We start from the raw sequence: 7,332 nt of genomic DNA, 5'->3' as shown, positions 1-7,332 counted from the left end.
CAACATTTTTTCAGCAGATTCATTGCGTCACAAAAGGTATCTGCCCTGTGTCAAAGATGATGTTTGAGATTGAGGCTTCAGATGAGTTGAGGATTGTGACTAGGAGAGGGAGAGTGAGCAGGGTGCCCGGTTAGGAGTTATTGTGGGGGGTTTTGAAGGTAGCAGGGTGAGAAATGGTGTCTATTTGAGGACCCCCCCCAAGGCTTTTCACAAGCATAGCAGAGGCATTCGTGTGTCGTACAGCACACGAGCTCATCCACTGCACTCACAGAAATGCCATGTAACTTTGCCTCTCTCTAATCCAGGTGCCACTCATAATAACAGCCATAGCCTTGGACTCAGGATGAAGCTGGAGACTTGAGGACCCAGGCACGCTCAGAAGAGGATAAGTAGCTGACTTGCTGGGATTTGGCCCACGTAACACTAAACTCATGCATTGATTTTGCTGTTCTTTATTGTAACCGACTAAGAGGCTAACAGGCGATCACATGGCCCTCCGAGGTAGACTCATTTCAGGTCCAACCTGGATTCACATCACCCATCACCCAAAAGATAAGTCGGGGCCACAGCCTGGAGATGGGAGTAGTGGATTGGAAATTCCTGGGATAGATTTGAAAACTAGCAGAGGATAAAGGGATATCTTCTAAGGGGCCTCTTAGGACAGCTAAAGGGAGAGGCTCTACTTTTGATTGCAGCTGTAGGGTGTGCAGTGCAGAACAGTTCTGGTCCGTGTTGTGTTGTCCCATGTACCGTGTTATCTGGTGTGTCTTTGGGGTCCCTTGGATCAGATATCCCTGCCTTTTCCCCTCAAGGGCCTTAACACAAGCATCAGCCAGCATCTCTGGGTTCTCGAACGCTCGCACTTCTCGGCACGACGCCGATATCGTTCGTTCTTTTACCGGCGGGCTCGGCCATCTCTCTTGGTCGCATCTCCGAAGCATCGAGTCGGACGTCTTTTGAGGCCTCCTTCCCGGCCGTATCACCATCCATCCTTTCCAGCCACGAGCTGTAACATCCTGGGGCTTACCAGATTGTGTGGATATGGAAAGCATTCTAAACGTAGCATTGTCTCACAGCCATCCTGATCATTGTGACCAACAGTTCTTTTAACGGGTCACTCTGTTCCAGTCTTCTCCAGGAGCTCTTCTGCTCCTTAGAGCCTCCTCCATCCACCACTGCCAGAGCATCGGTCATCTCTTTTGGCATCCTCTCGCTCCTCGCCATTATTCTTCTTGCCAGGAAGTTATCATCCTTGTGTCACGCCGTTCGTATCATAACGTGTTGTTTGTGTCATAACGTGTTGTTTGTGTTTAGCGTCCCCTTGTTTGTCCCGTCCTGTGTCACGGGTGTCTGCACATATTTGTCCCAGAGCTGTTCTGCCCTGCTGCATAGCCTGGTGTAATAGGATAAGTTCTGGGGACTTGAAATTTGCAGTGCAGGGTGTAGTTGGACTCTAGATGGTATTCCTAGATTGGCATAAGGTGTTTGCAGCTGTTAAGTTATCTTGCAACCATTTGACTTTTGTCCTAACTCTCTTTCAGATGCAGGTGGATTAAATCTGTGGCAGAGCCCCCCCAGTCCCTGGAGAGGGGGTTCCCCTGAGCAGGTCAGTCACCGTTTGTCTCTGCAGTGGAAGTATAAATGGTGACTGTGTGTTACAGTACTGTTTTCTGTCTTTATTTTTAGGCATTAAATCTGGATCTCTGCAGTCAAGGTGAGCAGTGACCGGTTGCAGAAACAGGTGTTCTCACTCAGGTCTCAATTTCTGGTGCAACTCTAAAGCCTCCATTCTTGTTTGTGTGCTTTAGGCAATCCACTCGGAGTATGCCAAGCCCCCGTCACCAACCAGCCGATGGACCGGGTTTCCTGTGCTCGTGAGTCCTCTGGAAGTATTTCAGGGCCGTAATGAAGCCTTGAAATTTTGTATTTCAAGGTCCCATCCGGGTAGCCTTTGGCAAGGGCCGAGGAGTTGCGGTGAGTCGCCGAGGTAGGGAGAGGGAGCCAGGGTCCACTTAGGTTTCAGCAATGCCGAGTCACTTTGTCTCTTCTCAACCCAGGAATACCCTGCGATGACGGCGTCAGCCTCCGAGCACGGCCAAAGCGTGCGGCCCAAGGAGCCGGGCATTCTGAGGAGAACGGTGAGTAGCAGAATTGCTGGGTTTTGTCCGTTGTACAGCTAAGATCACGCAGTGATGTTTGGTGTTCTCGATTGCAGTTGAGCAAGGGACTACAGCCCGGTGATCGTAAGAAAATTCCCAGCAGGCGAGGCGGCCTCCGTTCGCACGCGACGTGGATTCTCATCCCCGGATGTCCGAGAGATAAGTCGAGGGCTACGACCTTGAGAGGGGATGAAAGCGAGGCGCTGGGAGCGTTTTTTGAATCAGCTTTGGTGGCAGGGATGTGCAAGAAGTATCCACTTAGGCCACCTAAAGGGAAAGGGTTTTTTTTGATCACAGTGCTCAGGGCAGAGCAGTTCCGGTGTGTGTTGTGTCACTTGTCTATTGTGCATTCTGTGTGTTTGGGTATTTCGTGTCACATGGCTTTTTTACCTTAGCCCTTTGAGGGCCCTATCAGAAACCCTGGCCTCATTTTTGGCATCCGTGATCTCCGCATTCCTTGGACGGGCACCAGTGCAATAGGACTCTTGATTCCAGAGGTCAGACAGGCATCTGAATTGCATCTCTCTTTAGAAGCATCCAGTCAGATGTCTTTTAAGGTCTTGCTCTGAGCTGTGTCAACAGCCACACACCGCAATGATCCCTTAAAGCCGATTAGGACTGATAAGAATGCAAAGCTAGCTAGAGCCTTCGGACCGTAAAACATTCCTCTCTGCAGTTCTCTTAAGAAATCATTCTGTTAGCATCTTGTTCCTGCAGGGTTCTCTGAGCCTCATCGGCTCCGAGCGGTCCGTCTCACCTAGGTCATCTCGTTCCGCATTCTCCCGGCGCTCGCCGGCATTCTTCTCACCAAGAGCTCTCTCTCCCTGTCACGTCCCCTCGTTTGTCACGTTCTGTCCTGTGTCACGGGTGTCTGCACGTATTTGTCCCGGAACTGCTCTGCCCTGCTGCATAGCCTGTAACAGGACAAGTCCCAGGAGTTGAAATTTCTGCTGCGGGGTGTAGTTGGGCTCTAGATTGTATTCGTAGATTGACATGTTTGGTGCTGTTAAGTTATCCTGCAGCCGTTTGACATTACTCCTACCTTTCTTTCAGATGCAGGCAGATTAAATCTGTAGCAGAGCCCCCAATCCCGGGTCAAGGGGTTTTCCCTGAGAAGGTCAGTCGCTGTTTGTGTTTGCAGGGGAAGCATAAATGGTGACTATGTTACAGCACTGTTCTTTGTCTTTATTATTAGGAAGTCCAGGCAGATAGCTGCAGCCAAGGCCAAGTGTGCCAGGTGAGCAGTGGACAGAAGCAGTTGTTTTCGCACAGGTCTCAGTTTCTGGTGCACCTCTAACCATCCGTTCTCATTTGCGTGCTTTAGGCCATCCACTCGGCGTACGCTAAGCCCATGTCATCAGGTGGCGGACGGACCGGGTTTCCTGCACTCGTGAGCCCTCCGGAAGTATGACGGGACCCCGTGATGAAGCCCACACATCTTGTATTTCAAGGTCCCGTCTAGGTAGCTCACGGGAACGGCCGAGGAGCTGCGGTGAGTCGGGGAGGTAGGGAGGAGGAGAGGGGGTCCACTCCAGTTTCAGCCGTGCCCAGTCACCTTGTCTCCACTTAACCTAGGCGTACCTCGTGACGGCAGCGTCGGCCTCGGAGCACGGCCAAAGCGTGCGGCCCGAACGCCAGGGCTCTCTTAGGAGAAGGTGAGTAGCAGAATTGTCAGGTTTTAGCCCGTGTGCTGTTAAGATTGTGCACTGATGTTTCCTTTTCTTTGTCTTGGCAGACGAAGAGATAAGAGCCTGGTGACAGCTGGAACTTCCCAGACGGGGAGGTGGCCTTCTTTTGCACTCGACAGGGATTTGCACGCCCAGAAGTGTGCAAGATAAGTCGAGGGCTACGACCCACTGAGGGGAGGGAAGCGGGGTGCTGGCTTGGGACTGCCCGGAAGGGATTTTTGAGTCTGCTTTGGAGATGGGGATGTCTAAGAAGTGTCTCCTTAGGCCACCTAAAGGGAAAGCGTCTCTTTTGATCTCAGCGCTGAGGTGCGCAGGGCAGAGCAGTTCCGGTGTGGGTCGTGTCACTTGTCTCTTGTGCATTCTGTGTTGTTTGGGTCTGTCACGTCACTTGTCTTTTTTTACCTTAGCTGTCTGAGGGTCATCTTGGCATCTGTGATCTTTGCGTTCCTCGGCCCGGCCCCAACGCCACAGGCCTTTTGACTCGGGAGTCCCGACAGGCATCGCAGTCGTATCTGTCTTTAGAAGCATCCGGTCAGATGTCTTTGAAGGTCTCGTTCTGAGCGGTAGCGACAGCCGCACACCCCAACGATCCATTATAGCGGCTTAGGACTTGTGAGAACGCCAAGCTAGGTAGCTCATTCTTACCGTAGGCTTTTCAGGCATCCGCTTGTGCAGTTCTCGGAAGACATCGTTTTCTTAGCATCTTCTTCCTGCAGGGTTCTTTGAGCCTCATCAGCTCCGAGCCGTCCGTCTCCCCTAGGTCATCTCGTTCCGCAATCTCTCTGTCCTCGCGGGCATTTTTCTCGCCAAGAGATTTTTCTCCTTGTGGCGTCCCCTCGTTTGTCGTGTCCTGTCCTGTGTCACGGGTGTCTGCACATATTTGTCCCGGAGCTGCTCTGTCCTGCTGCATAGCCTGGTGTAATTGCACAAGTCCTGGAGACCTGCAATTTGGAATGGGGGATGTAGTTGTATTCTAGATGGTATTCCTAGATTCACACAGGATGCTTGGACCTGTTAAGTTATCCTACAGTTGTTTGAATTTTCTCCTAACTTTCTTTCAGATGCAGACATTTAAGATCTGTGGCAGAGCGCCCCTCCTGGGTCAGGGGGTTTTCCCTGAGAAGGTCAGTTGCTGTTTGTATTTGCAGGGGAAGCATAAATGGTGACTATGTTACAGCACTGTTCTTTGTCTTTATTATTAGGAAGTCCAGGCAGATAGCTGCAGCCAAGGCCAAGTGTGCCAGGTGAGCAGTGGACAGAAGCAGTTGTTCTCGCACAGGTCTCAGTTTCTGGTGAAAGTCTCAGCATCCCTTTTGTTTTTTTTTTTTTATTTCAGGCAGTTCTCTCGCGAGATGTCTCTGATCCCAGATGTCTGAGGGCCGGTGGGTGCAAGCTTAAGGTGTAGGTGGGCGTACTTGTCAGGTCAGGGTGGTGGTCTTTTCTCGGTATCTCAGTGTGGTTTTTTTTGCTTTGTTTCTTTGCAGGTGTCATTGCTGCCCTAGGCGTGTGAAGGAACAGAGTCAAGCGGGTGAGTCGGCATTTAGGCTGGGTGACTCATAGGTGACCGTTATGCGGCAGCACGCTAAGCCTGTACCTTTTCCTTTTGTAGGTATCCTCCTGGCAGCCTGTTGAGTCGCATCAAGATTTCAGGTGAGCCGGGGCAGCGGTGCGTCAGAGTTCCGGGGATTCCTCTTTTGCAGGGCGCTAGTTGCATTTTCTGTTTTGTCTTAGGTACCGTGAGGAGGCGCATAGCTGAAGTTTGGAAACGGCAGCACCGAAGCGGATGTAGAGAACATGTCGCCGTCCACGTCTGGCTGACGATGGATTTTGTCCGGTCGTCTTGCAAAAGCTAAGTGTCGGGGCCAGTAGGTGGGAGAAGGGGAAAAACCTTTACTATCACAGGAGACAATTAGATGTTAGCTTAGAGGAGAGGCCCATAGTGGGACGGGCCCCTCGGAAGCAGAGGGAGAGGGTTTCTCCTCAGCCTCACCAGAGTCTTCGCCGGGCAGGGCAGTTCCGATCCGTCTTCGCGTCCTCGCGAGGTTTGCGTCGGCGGCCTTCTTTGACTCTTGATGTCGTCGTGGATCTTTTCACCCGAGGAGCTCGCCTTCACGTCCGGAGCTCTAGCCACGGTCACGCCGTAGTCATCGCTTTCTTGTCTAGGCCTACTGAGCTTCTTAGGCTTCCTCTTAAGTCCTTTGGCACTAACATCTTGAAAGGAGTTAAATTTCATCATCACATGCTATTGCCCTAGGGCTTTCTTTCCTTTGGCATCATCGGCCTATGACTCATCTTGGACTAGCAATCTTGGGTCCATAAGGTGGAACTGCCAGGCAGTTTTCACTCGTGTCTGTGTTATGTCGTCCGTGTCTGTGTTATGTCGTCCGTGTCTGTGTTATGTCGTCCGTGTCTGTGTTATGTCGTCCGTGTCTGTGTTATGTCGTCCGTGTCCATTGATTTCTGCGTCATAGGCCTTTGTTACATCTCGAGGCTTTATCGGCATTGTTCTCTGCAGTATCGGCCATATTTTACTCGTGTACCTTCCTGGATATCGCTTATTCCGGCATCGTTACATTTTTACTTTTTGAGACGGGAAGAAGTACAGGAGACGTTCTCATCCATCTTCCTTCTCACCTTTGGTAGCGCCTTCTCTTCCCGTGCCATTCTCTTGGACTTCTAGAGGGAGCATATTAGACCCTCATCACCTGACCACAGTAGTTCCGTAGCTTGCGCCTTCTCAAAGGGTATAGGGCTCAACAATTAATCTTCCGGAGAGTTACGTCAAGTCCTCACTTATATTGTATCTACGTCGGCATATATTGTACGTGCTTAGGTTGTACCTACCTATGTTGGCTTATACTGTATGTGCTTATATTGTATGTACTTATGTCGTATGTACCTATGTCGGTTTATATTGTATGTACTTATACTGTATGTTCCTATGTTGGCTTATATTGTGCATATATTGTATGTACCTACCTTGGCTTATGTTGTACATGCCTCTGTCGTGCCACTTACGATCGGAGCTGCCCTGCCCAGGCGCGTAGTCACAGTTAGGTAGAGCAGTTATAAAACTTTACAGTTCATCTGTCTTCTATGGGGGTTTTGGGTACAAAATTTATGGGCCCGGAGCGGGAACAGCTCCTAGCCGTCAGATAGTCACTCGTCGACCGCCTCCCGTCGTCTCTGTCGTCTCGCAGGTCCCCGGGTCCCTACACGTTATCCCGGAATCTACCGCCGGACATCGAAGAGCCGCGGTCAGAAGACGCGTCGAAGCGGCAACATAGCGTTTCAAGTAAGGGTCGCAGTCAGCGTGTAAGCGGAAGAGCGTGTGAGAGAGCGTGATTGTCCGTGTCTGTCTGTGAGAGCTTGTGTCTGCAGGTGTGAGTGTGTGTTGACCGGTTCTAACCTTGTGCGTATGGCCTTTGCCTTTCAGGTTTTTCAGCTCATTTTTAAATTTAGAATAAAAAATCCCCAGCCAGGGT

General features: G+C 50.9%; 2 long non-coding RNA genes across 2 annotated transcripts; both read left to right on the top strand.

Annotated features, from left to right (window-relative positions):
• The first annotated feature begins 1,383 nt into the window (after positions 1–1,383).
• Positions 1,384–1,862, top strand: LOC128817913 (uncharacterized). The gene is made up of 3 exons (XR_008440341.1): positions 1,384–1,606; positions 1,687–1,714; positions 1,809–1,862. It is a non-coding gene; the product is annotated as an uncharacterized LOC128817913 (long non-coding RNA).
• Positions 1,863–5,328: 3,466 nt separating this feature from the next.
• Positions 5,329–5,904, top strand: LOC128818116 (uncharacterized). Its single transcript, XR_008440388.1, has 3 exons — positions 5,329–5,375; positions 5,457–5,497; positions 5,579–5,904. It is a non-coding gene; the product is annotated as an uncharacterized LOC128818116 (long non-coding RNA).
• The last annotated feature ends 1,428 nt before the right edge of the window (positions 5,905–7,332 follow it).

This window comes from Vidua macroura, chromosome 22 (genome assembly GCF_024509145.1).
Source record: "Vidua macroura isolate BioBank_ID:100142 chromosome 22, ASM2450914v1, whole genome shotgun sequence".
Taxonomy (NCBI): Eukaryota; Metazoa; Chordata; class Aves; order Passeriformes; family Viduidae; genus Vidua; species Vidua macroura.
Note: the sequence above shows the minus strand (reverse complement) of the source record. Positions and strands in the feature narration are given on the sequence as shown.